General features: G+C 39.1%; 1 non-coding gene across 1 annotated transcript; it reads left to right on the top strand.

Moving 5' to 3' along the window:
* Positions 1-16,085: 16,085 nt before the first annotated feature.
* LOC148553670 (small nucleolar RNA R71) lies at positions 16,086-16,193 on the top strand. The gene has a single exon (XR_015893661.1). It is a non-coding gene; the product is annotated as a small nucleolar RNA R71 (small nucleolar RNA).
* Positions 16,194-16,802: the final 609 nt, after the last annotated feature.

Genomic DNA, 16,802 nt, shown 5'->3' with positions numbered 1-16,802 from the left:
TTTTAACTTAGTCTCAGCTTTGAGCATTCTTGCTCAACATTACCTTCAAGATAATGTTTGATTCTCTGTCCATTAACAATGAACTTTTTGTTAGAATCAATGTCTTGAAGTTCTACATAGCCATATAGTGACACACTTTTAATCACATATGGGCCCCTCCACCAGGATTTTAATTTCCCGGGGAAAAATCTGAGCCTAGAGTTAAACAGCAGAACCTTCTGTCCTGTCTCAAAGACTCTAGATGACAGCCTTTTGTCATCCCATCTTTTTGCTTTCTCCTTATAAATTTTGGCATTTTCGAAAGCATTGAGTCTGAATTCTTCCAGCTCATTCAACTGGAGTAATCTCCTCTCTCTAGCTACCTTAGTATCAAGGTTTAGGAACCTGGTTGCCCAGTAGGCCTTGTGTTGCAGTTTCACTGGCAGATGACAGGCTTTTCCATACACAAGCTAGTATGGAGAGGTCCTTATAGGAGTCTTGAATGCTGTTCTGTATGTCCATAGAGCATCATCCAGACCTCTTGCCCAATCCTTTCTACGGGTATTTACAGTCCGCTCCAGGATTCGCCTTAGTTCTCTATTTGAGACTTCATCCTGCCCATTTGTCTGGAGATGATATAGAGTTGCCACTTTATGGTTGATTCCATATCGTACCAGAGCAGAGTCAAGTTGTTTATTGCAGAAATGAGTTCCTCCATCGCTGATCAGTATCCTAGGGACACCAAACCTGCTGAAGATATGCTTCTGGAGGAACTTCATCACTGTCTTAGTATCATTAATGGGTGTTGCAATTGCCTTTACCCATTTAGATACATAGTCTACTACCACCAGAATATAAGTGTTTGAGTAAAAAGGTGAAAAAGGCCCCATGAAGTCAATACCCCATACATCAAACAACTCAATCTCTAAGATCCCTTGTTGAGGCATGGCCTAACCGTGAGGCAGATTACCAGCTCTCTAGCAACTATCACAGTTACGTACAAACTCTCGGGAGTCTCTATAGAGAGTAGGCCAGTAGAAGCCACACTGGAGAACCTTGGTGGCTATTTGCTCACCTCCGAAATGTCCTCCATATTGTTTTCCATGGCAATGCCATAGGATCTTCTGTGCCTCTTCTCTAGGCACACATCTACGGATCATTCCGTCTGTGCACCTCTTAAAGAGGTATGGTTCATCCCACAAGTAGTATTTTGCATCAGAAATCAATTTTTTCATTTGCACCTTGCTATACTCTTTGGGTATGAATCTCACATCTTTATAGTTTGCAATGTCTGCAAACCATGGTACTTCTTAAATGGCAAAGAGTTGCTCATCCGGGAAGGTTTCAGAGATCTCAGTAGGAGGGAGGGACGCTCCTACTACTGGTTCTATCTGGGACAGGTGATCTGCTACTTGATTCTCTGTCCCTTTTTTGTCTCTTATTTCTATATCAAAATCTTGCAGAAGCAACACCCATCTTATGAGTCTGGGTTTTGAATCCTGCTTTGTGAGGAGATATTTTAGAGCAGCATGGTCAGTGTACACAATAACTTTTGATCCTACTAAATAAGATCTGAACTTGTCAATGGCATAGACCACTGCAAGCAACTCCTTTTCTGTGGTTGTGTAATTTTCTGTGCATCATTTAAAACACGGCTAGCATAATAAATGACATGCAGAAGCTTGTTATGCCTATGTCCCAATATTGCACCAATGGCATGGTCACTAGCATCACACATTAGTTCGAATGGTAATGTCCAGTCTAGTACAGAAATAACTGGTGCTGTGATTGCTTGGCTTTCATAGTTTCAAACGCCTGCAGACACTCCGTGTCAAAGACAAATGGCGTGTCAGCAGCTAGCAGATTACTCAGAGGTTTTGCAATTTTTGAAAAATCCTTAATAAACCTCCTATAGAATCCTGAATGCCCCAGAAAGCTTCTGATTGCCTTAACATTGGCAGGTGGTGATAATTTTTCAATTACCTCTACCTTAGCTTGATCCACCTCTATTCCCTTGTTCGAAATTTTGTGCCCAAGGACAATTCCTTCAGTCACCATAAAGTGACATTTTTCCCAGTTTAAAACCAGGTTAGTCTCTTGGCACCTTTTTAGAACAAGTGCTAGATGGTCAAGGCAGGAGCTGAATGAGTCTCCAAATACTGAGAAGTCATCCATGAAGACTTCTAGAAACTTCTCTACCATATCAGAGAATATAGAGAGCATGCACCTCTGAAAGACAAATATTCTAGATGGACATGTGAATGCCGTTTTCTCTTGGTCTTGAGGGTCTACTGTAATTTGGTTGTAACCTAAATAGCCATCCAAAAAGTAGTAGTATTCATGACCTGCTAGTCTCTCTAGCATCTGGTCTATGAATGGTAAAGGAAAATGATCCTTCCTGGTGGCTGTATTGAGCCTTCTGTAGTCAATACACATACGCCACCCTGTAACTATTCTTGTAGGAACCAGTTCATTCTTTTCGTTACGAACCACTGTCATGCCTCCCTTCTTGGGGACAACTTGGACAGGCTTACCCAGGGGCTATCAGAAATAGGATAAATAATCCCAGCCTCTAGTAACTTAGTGACCTCTTTCTGCACCACCTCCTTCATGGCTGGATTTAGCCACCTCTGTGGTTGAACCACTGGCTTAGCATTATCCTCCAATAGGATCTTGTGCATGCATCTTGCTGGGCTAATGCCCTTAAGATCACTTATGGACCACCCAAGAGCCGTCTTGTGTGTCCTTAGCACTTGAATTAGTGCTTTCTCTTCTTGTGGATTTAAGGCAGAGCTTATGATCACCGGAAAAGTGTCACCTTCTCCCAGAAATGCATATTTCAAGGATGGTGGTAGTGGTTTGAGCTCGGATTTAGGAGGCTTATCCTCTTCCTGAGGAGTTTTCAGAGGTTCTTCCGTTCTCTCTTGTTCCTCCAGATCAGGCTGAACATCCTTAAAAATGTCCTCTAGCTCTGATTCGAGACTCTCAGTCATATTGACCTTTTCCACCAAGGAGTCAATAACGTCTGCGCTCAAGCAGTCTTTTGGTGTGTCTGGATGCTGCATAGCTTTGACAGCATTCAGCTTAAACTCATCCTCATTGACTCTCAGAGTTATCTCTCCTCTTTGGACATCAATGAGGGTTCGTCCAGTTGCTAGGAAAGGTCTTCCTAGAATGAGAGTTGCACTCTTGTGCTCCTCCATTTTCAGCACTACAAAGTCAGTAGGAAAGGCAAATGGCCCAACCTTGACAATCATGTCCTCAATTATGCCTGATGGGATCTTAATGGAGCTATCAGCAAGTTGGAGGCATATCCGGGTTGGTTTAACTTCATCAGTCTAACCAAGCTTTTTGATAGTGGATGCAGGTATTAGGTTGATACTTGCCCCAAGGTCACACAGAGTTGTCTTGGTACAAGCATCCTCTAATGTGCATGGTATCATAAAGCTTTCGGGATCTTTAAGCTTCTCTGGTAAGCTTTTCAGAATGACTGCACTACATTCTTCAATGAGGAAAACTTTTTCAGTTTCTCTCCAATCCTTCTTATGACTTAAGATCTCTTTCATGAACTTAGCATAAGAGGGTATTTGCTCAAGTGCCTCTGCAAACGGAATCTTTATTTCAAGAGTTCTGAGGTAGTCTGCAAAGTGGGCAAATTGTTTATCCTATTCCGCTTGGCGGAGTTTCTGAGGATAAGGCATCTTGGCTTTATATTCTTCAACCTTGGTTGCTGCAGGTTTATTTCCTACAGAAGTGGTTGGAGAAGCCTGCTTAAGGGGGTTGTTATCAGCACTTGCAAGTGTCTGACCCCTTTGTGGTGTTTGAACGCCAGAATTGGGGGCTGCATGGGCGTTTAACGCCACTTTTTCACCCTTTTCTGGCGTCTGAACACCAGAGTCATTCCTCTCTGGGCTCTTACTGTCCTCAGAGAGATTTTAGACAGTGGTTTGGTTATCCTTTGTTAGTTGTTCCTTTCTTGGCTTCCTGCTACCTTGGATTGATACATTCAGTGTTTTCCCATTCCTTAATTGAACAACTTGGCATTCTTCTGTTATCTGTTTAGATAGCTGCTGTCTTGTCTGATCCAACTGTGCTTCCATATTTTGGTTAGCATTAGTCTTGGAGCATCTCTTTGAATTCTTCGAATTGTTTTGTTATGATAAGCAATTGCTGATTGAGTTTAGCAACTTGTTCTTGATGACTAAGTTCAGTGGATACTGCTTTAGCCTCTTCTTTCAGGGAGGACTCACTACTCAAGTACAGATGCTGATTTCTAGCAATTGTATCAACAATCTCTTGAGCCTCTTCAATTGTCTTTCTCATATGTATAGATCTACCAGCTGAGTGAGCTAGAGATATTTGAGCTTTTTCTATAAGCCTATAGTAAAAGATGTCTAACTACACCCACTCTGAAAATATTTCAGAGGGGCATTTCCTTAGCATCCCTCTGTACCTCTCCCAGGCATTATAAAGGGATTCATCATCCTCTTGTTTAAAGCCTTAGATGTCCAGCCTTAGCTGTGTCATCCTTTTTGGAGGGTAATATTGATTCAGGAATTTGTCTGATAACTGTTTCTATGTTCTTATGCTTGTTGTGGGTTGGTTATTTAACCACTTCTTAGCTTGATCTTTTACAGCAAATGGAAACAATAATAATCTGTAGACATCTTGATCCACTTCTTTATCACGTACTGTATCAGCAATTTGTAAGAATTGTGCCAGAAACTCAGTAGGTTCTTCCTGTGGAAGACTAGAATACTAGCAATTTTGCTGCACCATAATAATGAGCTGAAGATTTAGCTCAAAACTGCTTGCTCCGATGGGGGGGGTTATACAGATGCTACTCTCGTATGCAGCAGTAATGGGGTTGGCATATGACCCCAGAGTCCTTCTGGACTGTTCATTTCCACTTAGATCCATGATGGAAAAAAGGGAATTGATGTGAATTGCAAATAAAATATATTTTTATTTTTATTTTATTTAATTAAAAACAAACCGAATAAATAAAAAAATATAAGATAAAATAAAATAATTGGAGAATGAAATATAAATTTCGAAAACTAGAAGAAAAATAGAAAGAAATTCGAAAACTAAAATAATTAATTAATTAAGAAGATTTGAAAAACTTTGGATATGATTTTTGAAAAAGATTTTGAATTTTGAAATTTTATAACTAAGATAAGATAAAATAAAAAATTAAAAAAAATCTGAATTTGTAAATGAAATTTTTGAAAATTCAATTTAATAAATAGAAAAAGATATTTTTGAATTTAGTGAGGAAAGAGAAAAACAATAAAATGACACCAAACTTAGAATTTTTAGATCAAAACAAAGAAGACAAACAAGAAAACTTTGAATGCCAAGATGAACACCAAGAACACTTTGAATATCAGGATGAACACCAAGAACAAATTTTAAAAATTTTTAAGAAAATAGAAACACCAAGGACACCAAACTTAAAAATTTTTATATTTTGGACACTAATAATTCGAAAATGTATAAGATAAACAGCAACAATCACCAAACAAGAAATTTTAAAGATCAAATAAGGAAATTATCAAGAACAATTTGAAGATCAATAAAGAACTAAGAACATATAATTCGAAAATTGAAAGAAAAATAATATCATGCAATTGACACCAAACTTAAAATATGAAACTAAACTCAAACAGAAGACTAAATTATGAAGTTATTGGTTTTTAGAAATTTTCGAAAATAGTTTAGAAAAATAAAATAAGGATTTGAAAATTTTAACCCAAAACAATAATAGAAGACTCAATGTTAGTGACTCTAAACCAAAAAGACAAATTTTCCTAATCTAAGCAACAAAATAAACCGTCAGTTGTCCAAACTCGAACAATCTCCGGCAATGGCACCAAAAACTTGGTGCACGAAATTGTGATTACACTTTTCACAACTCCGCATAACTAACCAACAAGTGCACTGGGTCGTCCAAGTAATACCTTACGTGAGTAAGGGTCGATCCCACGGAGATTCTCGGCTTGAAGCAAGCTATGGTTATTTTGTAAATCTTAGTCAGGAGATTAATGATAAGAGTGATTGTATTTATGAAAAATAAATAACATGATATAAATAGTACTTTTGATTCAGTAATGAGAAACAGGCTGACGTTCCAGAGATGCTCTATCGTCTGAATCTCTGCTTTCCTACTGTCTTCTTCTCCAAACATGCATGGCTTCCTTCAATGGCAAGCTGTATGATCCTCTCAGATGAAAACAAATCCATATGGGCTATCACCACACGGCTAATCATCTGTCAGTTCCCACTAGCATCGGAATAGGACCCTTGTCCTTTTGCACACTGTCACTGCGCCCAACATTCGCAGGTTTGAAGCTCGTCACAGTCATCCCTTTTCGGATCCTACTCGGAATACCACAGACAAGGTTTAGACTTTCCGGATCCCAGGAATGCTACCAATTGGTTCTAGCCTATACCACGAAGGTTCTAACCTCCGGACTCAGTCCGTGGATTAGAAACCCAAGAGATACGCACTCAAGCTGTCGCCCAATGAATACGTTGAGCTCAGATAGAACGGGAGTGGTTGTCAGGCACGCGTTCATAGGTTGAGGATAATGATGAGTGTCATGGATCATCATATTCTCTATATTGAAGCACGAGTGAGTATCTTAGAATAGAATCAAGCGTGATTGAATGAAAAATAGTAGTAATTGCATTAATCCATTGAAACACAGTAGAGCTCCTCACCCCTACCTATGGGGTTTAGAGACTCATGCCGTAGAAGATACAATATGAAGTGTAAAATGTCATGAGGTCCAAAATGAATCTCTAAAAGTAGTTTTTATACTAGACTAGTAACTTAGGTTTACAGAAAATGAGTAACTAAGTGCAGATAGTGCAGAATTCCACTTCCAGGACCCACTTGGTGCGTTCCTGGGATGAGCTTTCAAGCTTTCACGTTCATATGCCCAAAGTTGGAATTAAACGCCACCCTGGGTACCAGAATGGGCATTTAACGCCGAAAAAGGTGCCAGTTCTAGCGTTTTACGCCAGAAAGTTTTAGGCTGACTTTGGACGCTAGTTTGGGCCATCAAATTTTGGGCAAAGTATAAAGTATTATATATTGCTGGAAAGCCCAGTATGTCTACTTTCCAATGCAATTAAGAGCGCGTCAATTGGATATCTGTAGCTCGAGAGAATCCATTTCGAGTGCATGAGGGTCAGAATCCAACAGCATCTGTAGTCCTTTTTCAGCCTCTGAATCGGATTTTTGCTCAGATCCCTCAATTTTAGTAAAAAAATACCTAAAATTACAGAAAAATATACAAAATCATAGTAAAGTCCAGAAATGTGATTTTTGAATAAAAACTAATACAAATATAATAAAAAGTAACAAAAACATACTAAAAACTATATAAAAACAATGCCAAAAAGGGTATAAATTATCCGCTCATCAACACCACATAAAAAACCAACCTTGTACATAAAAGAATGTTTTCTGGCTTCAGATCACAATGAATAATGCCAGCATCCTTTAATAGAGCCAGTCCATATAAAATCTTAAAAATATAAATTAAAAAAATTATGGTAAGATATCAAAGCCAGCAAAAGACAAAGCATAAAGGTCATTTAGAGATTTGACATACCTGCTTAGAGAATAACTGAACAATGCTAAGTGATAATTCTCTAAAATGATTCATCTTGATAAGCTCATACCTATATGGCTACAGCCTAAAATGTCAATACCAAAATGTGCAACGAGATAACAAATCCAGAATTGTATACAACTATACACTATACAACAGAATGTATCAAGTATTTTATATCTTTTATCTTGAATCTAGATCTACTAACCTTGAAAAGTTGGGGACAGGCATCCCAGTGTCAGAGTGTCAAACTCAACAGAATTAATTTTGTATTTCAAAATCTACTCAGCAATTATGGGCTTCGCAATATTCTTCGCAATCTTATTCAAAATTGCCTAAAAAATAGAACAATTAACACACTAAGACAAACAAACAACCAAGGTAAAAAGCAAAAATGAAAAAGGGTCAAAGCTTATTCAAAATGCAAATACCTTATCAAGGTAAGGCTATTCAAGAAACTTGTTCAGCCAATCAATCTTCAGCAAAAAATGAAAAGAAACATTGCATCAATAAAAACCTAAACCCCAAAAAATTCAACCAAAATGAAACTAGTCAATACATTCAGGAACCTTGATTTCACAAACAAGTTTATAAGAACACAAAATAAAGAACTGTAACCATTACAAGTTCTTATCATAGAATAGGAAATAGAATTAGAGTTTGTGATGGAACATAGGATAATATAATTAGAGTTAGCGATGGAATTGAATGAAAAAAAACAGCGATGAAAGAGAAAGGAGATTAGAGTTACCTGCACAGATGAGGCAAGATCGAAGAGAGAGACGTAGCAACACACAGAGAAGAGCAAGCACTAGTGGCGAGATCGAAGAGAGAAACGCACATTAGGGTTCGAAAGGGAGCGACGCAAGCAAGACCAATGGAAGGGGTGCGACGGAAAAGAACTGGGAAGGGGTACGACAGAGCCACGGTGCGATGGAAGTTCAGTTCAATGGAGGTTCGGTGCGATGGCGGTGTAAGGCTGATAGCACCGCCGATGGAGCATTTAGAGGGGATAAGTATGGAGGCGCAGAAGTGTGATGTGAAATGAAGAGGAGAACATGATCCCCAAACCTTTATTTTAATATTTCCGACGGAATATTTTAAATTACAAACAGATTTTCTATCTGTAATAATTTAATAAAACGCAGCATATTTGTTCATTTAATTATAGACGGATTTTCCGTCGGTAACTATATCCCACGAAATTAATTTTGCTAGCAGAATTTTTGATGGATTCTCTTTTCTGTCTGTAATTTATACTAATTCATTTTCTTATGTTTCTGACAAAAAATCCCTTGCAAAATCTGTCTGTATTTCTGTGGGATAAAATCTGTTTGAAATATCGTCTGTAATAACTAGTTTTCTAGTAGTGATATATATATATATATATATATATATATATATATATATATATATATATATATATATATATATATATATATATATATATATATATGTTGGTAGATAATGATTATTGATGAGTAAGATGACTTTAATGAGTTATGGTGGTGGGTGTTGATGTTTGAAGATGAATGTTGATGAGGATATTGATTATTGGTTATTACGGCTCAAGTTGAAAACAAATGATTGAGGAGATCTGATGAATTAAATGAATTGATTGATGATAATAGGACTAATTGGATGAAAGATTTGATATATGTAACTTTGATGATTGTTGGAAATATAGAATGGTGGTATTGAGGAACTTTGGTGTGAATTTAGGTTGAACTTGAAGTTGGATGAGGTGAGTATTAAATGGTTTTGATATTTAGGTAATTGATAAATGATTGGAGAGTGTCTATTGTGGATTTTGGGTTGTTTTGAGTATGTTTTGAGTTGGTTTGGTGTTGAAGTTTCGGAAAACTAGAGAATTGACTCTTTTGGTAAAAACCTATTTTTAGTGAACTTTGGCAGATCATAACATGAGCCTCAATCTTTGAAATTGGTTGCTTTTTATTTTAAATTAAAGATGGTTTAAAGAGCTTTAAAATGGTATAAAGTTTGAGGAAAAGGAGTTCTGTAGAGGAAGTTATGAGCATTTAAAGTATGGTATTTAAAACTGAAATTCTACAACATTAAAATTTTTCTGAGTCTGATGCAGCATGTGTACGCGAACCTGTGCACGCGACGCGGGCATTTTCTACTGCCTGGGGGTCTCACGTACGCGGGCACTGTGTTGCATACGCAAGCAGGTGAATTTTGGTTATGCGTACTGGTGCACGAAATTGTGATCATCAACAATAGCGCCAAAGACTTGAAGCTCTTAAACGTGAATCACACTTTGTCACAATTCTGCACAACTAACCAGCAAGTGCACTGGGTCGTCCAAGTAATAAACCTTATGTGAGTAAGGGTCGATCCCACGGAGACTGTCGGCTTGAAGCAAGCTATGGTCATCTTGTAAATCTCAGTCAGGCAGATTCAAATGGTTATGGGGGATTGATAATTAAAAGATGAATAAAACATAAAATTAGATAAAGATAGAGATACTTATGTAATTCATTGGTAGGAACTTTAGATAAGCGTATGAAGATGCTTTGTTCCTCCTGAACCTCTGCTTTCCTATTGCCTTCTTCCAATCATTCATACTCCTTTCCATGGCAAGCTTTATGTTGGGCATCACCGTTGTCAATGGCTACTTCTCGTCCTCTCAGTGAAAATGTTCTACGCACGCTGTCACCGCACGGCTAATCTTCTGTCGGTTCACGATCATGTTGGAATAGGATCCATTGATCCTTTTGCGTCTGTCACACGCCCAACACTCGCGAGTTTGAAGCTCGTCACAGTCATCCCTTCCCAGATCCTACTCAGAATACCACAGACAAGGTTTAGACGTTCCGGATCTCAGGAATGGCCGCCAATAAATCTAGCCTATACCACGAAGGTTCCAATCTTAGATTAGAAACCCAAGAGATACGCATTCAAGCCATTGCTAGTAGAACAGAGGTGGTTGTCAGGCACATGTTCATAGGTGAGATTGATGATGAGTGTCATGGATCATCACATTCATCAAGTTGAAGAATGAATGAATATCTTAGAGAAGAAGTAGGCGTGAATTGAATAGAAGAACAATAGTAATTGTATTAATTCATGAAGAACAGCAGAGCTCCACACCTTAATCTATAGTGTGTAGAAACTCCACCGTTGAAAATACAAAAGTGATAATGGAGGTCATTGGCTTCGGCCCCAGAGAGGGAACCAGAAGAACCAAGATTAAAAGTATATCAAAGTATAAGGTCCTATTTATAGAGAACTAGTAGCCTAGGGTTTACAGAAATAAGTAATTAATGCAGAAATCTTCTTCCGGGCCCACTTGGTGTGTGCTTGGGCTGAGCATTGAAGCTTTCATGTGTAGAGACTTTTCTTGGAGTTAACCGCCAGCTTTTGTGCCAGTTTGGGCGTTTAACTCCAGCTTTTGTGCCAGTTCTAGCGTTAAACGCCAAAATTCTTGAGCTGACTTGGAATGCCGGTTTGGGTCATCAAATCTTGGGCAAAGTATAGACTATTATATATTGCTGGAAAGCCCAAGATGTCTACTTTCCAACGCAATTAAGAACGCGTCAATTGGGTTTCTGTAGCTCCAGAAAATCCACTTTGCGTCCAGGGAGGTCAGGATCCAACAGCATTTGCAGTCCTTTTTCAGCCTCTGAATCAGATTTTTGCTCAGGTCCCTCAATTTCAGCCAGAAAATACCTGAAATCACAGAAAAATACACAAACTCATAGTAAAGTCCAAAAAAGTGAATTTTATTTAAAAACTAATAAAAATATAATAAAAACTAACTAAAATATACTAAAAACATACTAAAAACTGCCAAAAAGCGTATAAATTATCCGCTCATCACAACACCAAACTTAAATTGTTGCTTGTCCCCAAGCAATTGAAAATCATATAGGATAAAAAGAATAGAATGTACAATAAATTCTAAAAACATCTATGAAGATCAGTATCAATTTGATGAGCGGGGCTTTTAGCTTTTTGCTTCTGAACAGTTTTGGCATCTCACTTTATCCCTTGAAGTTCAGAATGATTGGCATCTATAGGAACTCAGAATCCAGATAGTGTTATTGATTCTCCTAGTTAAGTATGTTGATTCTTGAACACAGCTACTTTATAAGTCTTGGCCGTGACCCTAAGCACTTTGTTTTCCAGTATTACCACCAGATACATAAATGCCACAGACACATGACTGGGTGAACCTTTTCAGATTGTGACTCAGCTTTGCTAAAGTCCCTAGTGAGAGGTGTCCAGGGCTCTTAAGCACACTCTTTTTGCTTTGGACCATGACTTTAACCGCTCAGTCTCAAGTTTTCACTTGACACCTTCACGCCACAAGCACATGGCTAGGGACAGCTTGGTTTAGCCGCTTAGGCCAGGATTTTATTCCTGTGGGCCCTCCTATCCACTGATGCTCAAAGCCTTGGATCCCTTTTTTATTTTATGCTTGCCTTTTGGTTTAAAGGGTTATTGGCTTTTTCTGCTTGCTTTTTCTTTTTCTCTCTTTTTTTTTCGCATATATCCTTTTTTCTACAAGCTTTTCATTGCTTTTTCTTGCTTCAAGAATCAATTTTATGATTTTTCAGATTATCAAATAACATTTCTCCTTTTCCATCATTCTTTCAAGAGCCAACAATTTTAATATTCATGAATCAACAGTATAAAAAATATGCACTGTTCAAGCATTCATTTAGAAAGACAAAAGTATTGCCACCACATCAAAATAATTAATCTGTTTTAAAATTTGAAATTCATGAACTTCTTTTTTCTTTTTCAATTAAAAACATTTTTTATTTTAAGAAAGGTGATGGATTCATTTTCATTGCTTTAAGCCATAGACACTTAGACACTAGTGATCATGTAATAAAGACACAAACATAGATAAACATAAAGCATAATTTTCAAAAAACAGAAAATAAAGAACAAGGAGATTAAAGAACGGGTCCACCTTAGTGATGGCGGCTTGTTCTTCCTCTTGAAGATCTTATGGAGTGCTTGAGCTCCTCAATGTCTCTTTCTTGCCTTTGTTGCTCCTCTCTCAAGGTTCTTTGGTCTTCTCTAATTTCATGGAGGAGGATGGAATGCTCTTGGTGCTCCACCCTTAGTTGTCCCATGTTGGAACTTAATTCTCCTAGGGAGGTGTTGATTTTCTCCCAATAGTTTTGTGGAGGAAATTGCATCCCTTGAGGCATCTCAGGGATTTCATGATGAGGAATATCCTCATGCTCTTGGTGAGGTTCTCTTATTTGCTCCATCCTTTTCTTAGTGATGGGCTTATCCTCATCAATGAGGATGTCTTCCTCTATGTCAATTCCAACTGAATTGCAGAGGTGACAAATGAGGTGAGGGAAGGCTAACCTTGCCACAGTAGAGGACTTGTCCGCCACCTTGTAGAGTTCTTGGGATATAACCTCATGAACTTCTACTTCCTCTCTAATCATGATGCTATGAATCATGATGGCTCGGTCTATAGTAACTTCAGACCGGTTGCTAGTGGGAATGATTGAGCGTTGGATAAACTCCAACCATCCCCTAGCCATGGGCTTGAGGTCATGCCTTCTTAGTTGAACCGGCTTCCCTCTTGAATCTCTCTTCCATTGAGCACCCTCTTCACAGATGTCTATGAGGACTTGGTCCACCCTTTGATCAAAGTTGACCCTTCTAGTATAGGGGTGTGCATCTCCTTGCATCATGGGCAAGTTGAATGCCAACCTTACATTTTCCGGACTAAAATCTAAGTATTTCCCTCGAACCATTGTAAGCCAATTCTTAGGGTCCGGGTTCACACTTTGATCATGGTTCTTGGTGATCCATGCATTGGCATAGAACTCTTGAACCATTAAGATTCTGACTTGTTGAATGGGGTTGGTGAGAACTTCCTAACCTCTTCTTAGAATCTCATGTCGAATCTCCGGATATTCGTCTTTTTTGAGCTTAAAAGGGACCTCGGGGATCACCTTCTTTTTGGCCACAACTTCATAGAAGTGGTCTTGATGCACCCTTGAGAAGAATCTCTCCATCTCCCATGACTCGGAGGTGGAAGCTTTTGCCTTCCCTTTCCTCTTTCTAGAGGTTTCTCCGGCCTTTTGTGCCATAAATGGTTATGAAAAAACAAAAAGCTTTAGCTTTTACCACACCAAACTTATAAGGTTTGCTCGTCCTCGAGCAAAAGAAGAAAGAAGAGCGTAGAAGAAGAAGAAATAGAGGAGATGGAGGGGAGTATGGTTCGGCCATTATGGGTGGGTTTGGGTGGGAAAGTGGTTTAAATTTGAATGGTGAGGTAGGTGGGGTTTATGAAGAATGGATGTGAGTGTTGAAGAGAATGGTGGAATTTGATAGGTGAGGGGTTTTTGGGGAATGGGTGAAGAAGAGAGAGAGAAGTGGGGTAGGTGGGGATCCTGTGGGGTCCACAGATCTTGAGGTATCAAGGATATCTCATCCCTGCACCAAGTGGCGTGCAAAAATGCCCCTTTCTGCCAATCCTGGTGTTAAACGCTAGGCTGCTGCCCATTTTTGGCATTTAACACCAGCTTCTTGCCCATTCCTGGTGCCCATTTCTGGCGTTAAACGCCTAGAATGGTGCCATACTGGGCATTTAACGCCCATTCTGCTACCCTTACTGGCGTTTAAACACCAATAAGTTTCTCCTCCAGGGTGTTCTATTTTTAATTCTATTTTTTCTTCTGTTTTTGCTTTTTCAATTGTTTTTGTGACTTCACATGATCATCAACCTACAGAAATCATAAAATAACAAAAGAAAATAGAAATTTAACATAGATAATTAAAGATTGGGTTGCCTCCCAACAAGCGCTTCTTTAATGTCAATAGCTTGACAGTGGCTCTCATGGAGCCTCACAGATGTTCAGAGCAATGTTGTGGCCTCCCAACACCAAACTTAGAGTTTGACTGTGGGGGCTCTGTTTGACTCTGTATTGAGAGAAGCTCTTCATGCTTCCTCTCCATGGTTACAGAGGGATATCCTTGAGCTTTAAACACAAGGGAGTCTTCATTTACTTGAATGATCAATTTTCGTCTGTCAACATCAATCACAGCTTTTGCTGTGGCTAGGAAGGGTCTGCCAAGGATGATGGATTCATCCATACACTTCCCAGTCTCTAGAATTATGAAATTAGCAGGGATGTAATGGTCTTCAACCTTTACCAAGACATCCTCTGCAAGTCCATAAGCTTGTTTCCTTGAATTGTCTACCGTCTCTGGTGAGATTCTAGCAGCTTGTACCTCAATGATCCCTAGCTTCTCCATTACAGAGAGAGGCATAAGGTTTATACTTGACCCCAGGTCACACAGAGCCTTCTCAAAGGTCATGGTGCCTATGGTATAAGGGATTAAGAATTTTCCAAGGTCTTGTCTCTTCAGAGGTAATTTCTGCCTAGTCAAGTTATCCAGTTCTTTGATGAGCAATGGAGGTTCATCCTCCCAAGTCTCAGTACCAAATAACTTGGCATTTAGCTTCATGATTGCTCCAAGGTACTTAGCAACTTGCTCTTCAGTAACATCTTCATCCTCTTCAGAGGAAGAATACTCATCAAAGCTCATGAATGGCAGAAGTAAATTTAATGGAATCTCTATGGCCTCATTGTGAGCCTCAGATTTCCATGGTTCCTCAATAGGGAATTCCATGGAGGCCAGTGGACGTCCATTGAGGTCTTCCTCAGTGGAGATCACTGCCTCTTCCTCCTCTCCAGGTTCGGCCATGTGAGAGGTGTTTATGGCCTTGCACTCTCTCTTTGGATTCTCTTCTGTATTGCTTGGGAGAGTACTAGGAGGGAGTTCAGTAATTTTCTTAATCAGCTGACGCACTTGTGCCTCCAAATTTCTAATGGAGGACCTTGTTTCAGTCATAAAACTTTGAGTGGTTTTGATTAGATCAGAGACAATGGTTGCTAAGTCAGAGTGGCTTTGCTTAGAATTCTCTATCTGTTGCTGAGAAGATGATGGAAAAGGCTTGCTATTGCCAAACCTGTTTCTTCCACCATTATTGTTGTTGAAACCTTGTTGAGGTCTCTGTTGATCCTTCCATGAGATATTTGGATGATTTCTCCATGAAGGATTATAGGTGTTTCCATATGGTTCTCCCATGTAATTCACCTCTTCCATTGCTGGGTTCTCAGGATCATAAGCTTCTTCTTCAGAGGAAGCTTCCTTAGTACTGCTTGTTGCTGCTTGCATTCCAGATAGACTCTGAGAAATCATATTGACTTGTTGGGTTAATATTTTATTCTGAGCCAGTATGGCATTCAGAGTATCAATCTCAAGAACTCCTTTCTTCTTATTTGTCCCATTATTCATAGGGTTCCTTTTAGAAGTGTACATGAATTGGTTATTTGCAACCATCTCAATGAGTTCCTGAGCTTCTGCAGGCGTCTTCTTCAGATGAAGAGATCCTCCAGCAGAGCTGTCCAATGACATCTTGGACAGTTCAGACAGACCATCATAGAAAATTCCTATGATACTCTATTCTGAAAGCATGTCAGAAGGGCACCTTCTGATCAATTACTTGTATCTTTCCCAAGCTTCATAGAGGGATTCACCTTCCTTCTATCTGAAGGTTTGGACTTCCACTCTAAGCTTGCTCAATTTTTGAGGTGGAAAGAACTTTGCTAAGAAGGCATTGACTAGCTTTTCCCAAGAGTTCAGGCTTTCTTTAGGTTGTGAGTCCAACCATGTCCTAGCTCTGTCTCTTACAACAAAAGGGAAGAGCATAAGTCTGTAGACCTCAGGATCAACCCCATTGGTCTTGACAGTGTCACAGATTTGCAAGAATTCAGCTAAGAACTGATGAGGATCTTCCAATGGAAGTCTATGAAACTTGCAATTCTGTTGCATTAGAGAAACTAATTGAGGATTAAGCTCAAAGTTGTTTGCTCCAATGGCAGGGATTGAGATGCTTCTCCCATAGAAGTCGGGAGTAGGTGCAGTAAAGTCACCAAGCACCTTGCTTGCATTGTTGGCATTGTTGTTTTCGGCTGCCATGGCTTCTTCTTCCTTGAAAAGCTCTGTTAGGCCCTCTAGAGAGAATTGTGCTTTAGCTTCTCTTAGCTTTCTCTTCAAGGTCCTTTCAGGTTCAGGATCAGCTTGAACAAGTATGCCTTTATCTTTGCTCCTGCTCATATGAAAGAGAAGAGAACAAGAAAGTAGGGAATCCTCTATGTCACAGTATAGAGATTTCTTGAGGTGTCA

The sequence above is a fragment of the Arachis ipaensis genome, chromosome B7 (assembly GCF_059453495.1).
Source record: "Arachis ipaensis isolate K30076 ecotype BB chromosome B7, ASM5945349v1, whole genome shotgun sequence".
NCBI classification, from domain to species: Eukaryota; Viridiplantae; Streptophyta; class Magnoliopsida; order Fabales; family Fabaceae; genus Arachis; species Arachis ipaensis.
This window is presented reverse-complemented; position numbering and strand designations above follow the sequence as displayed.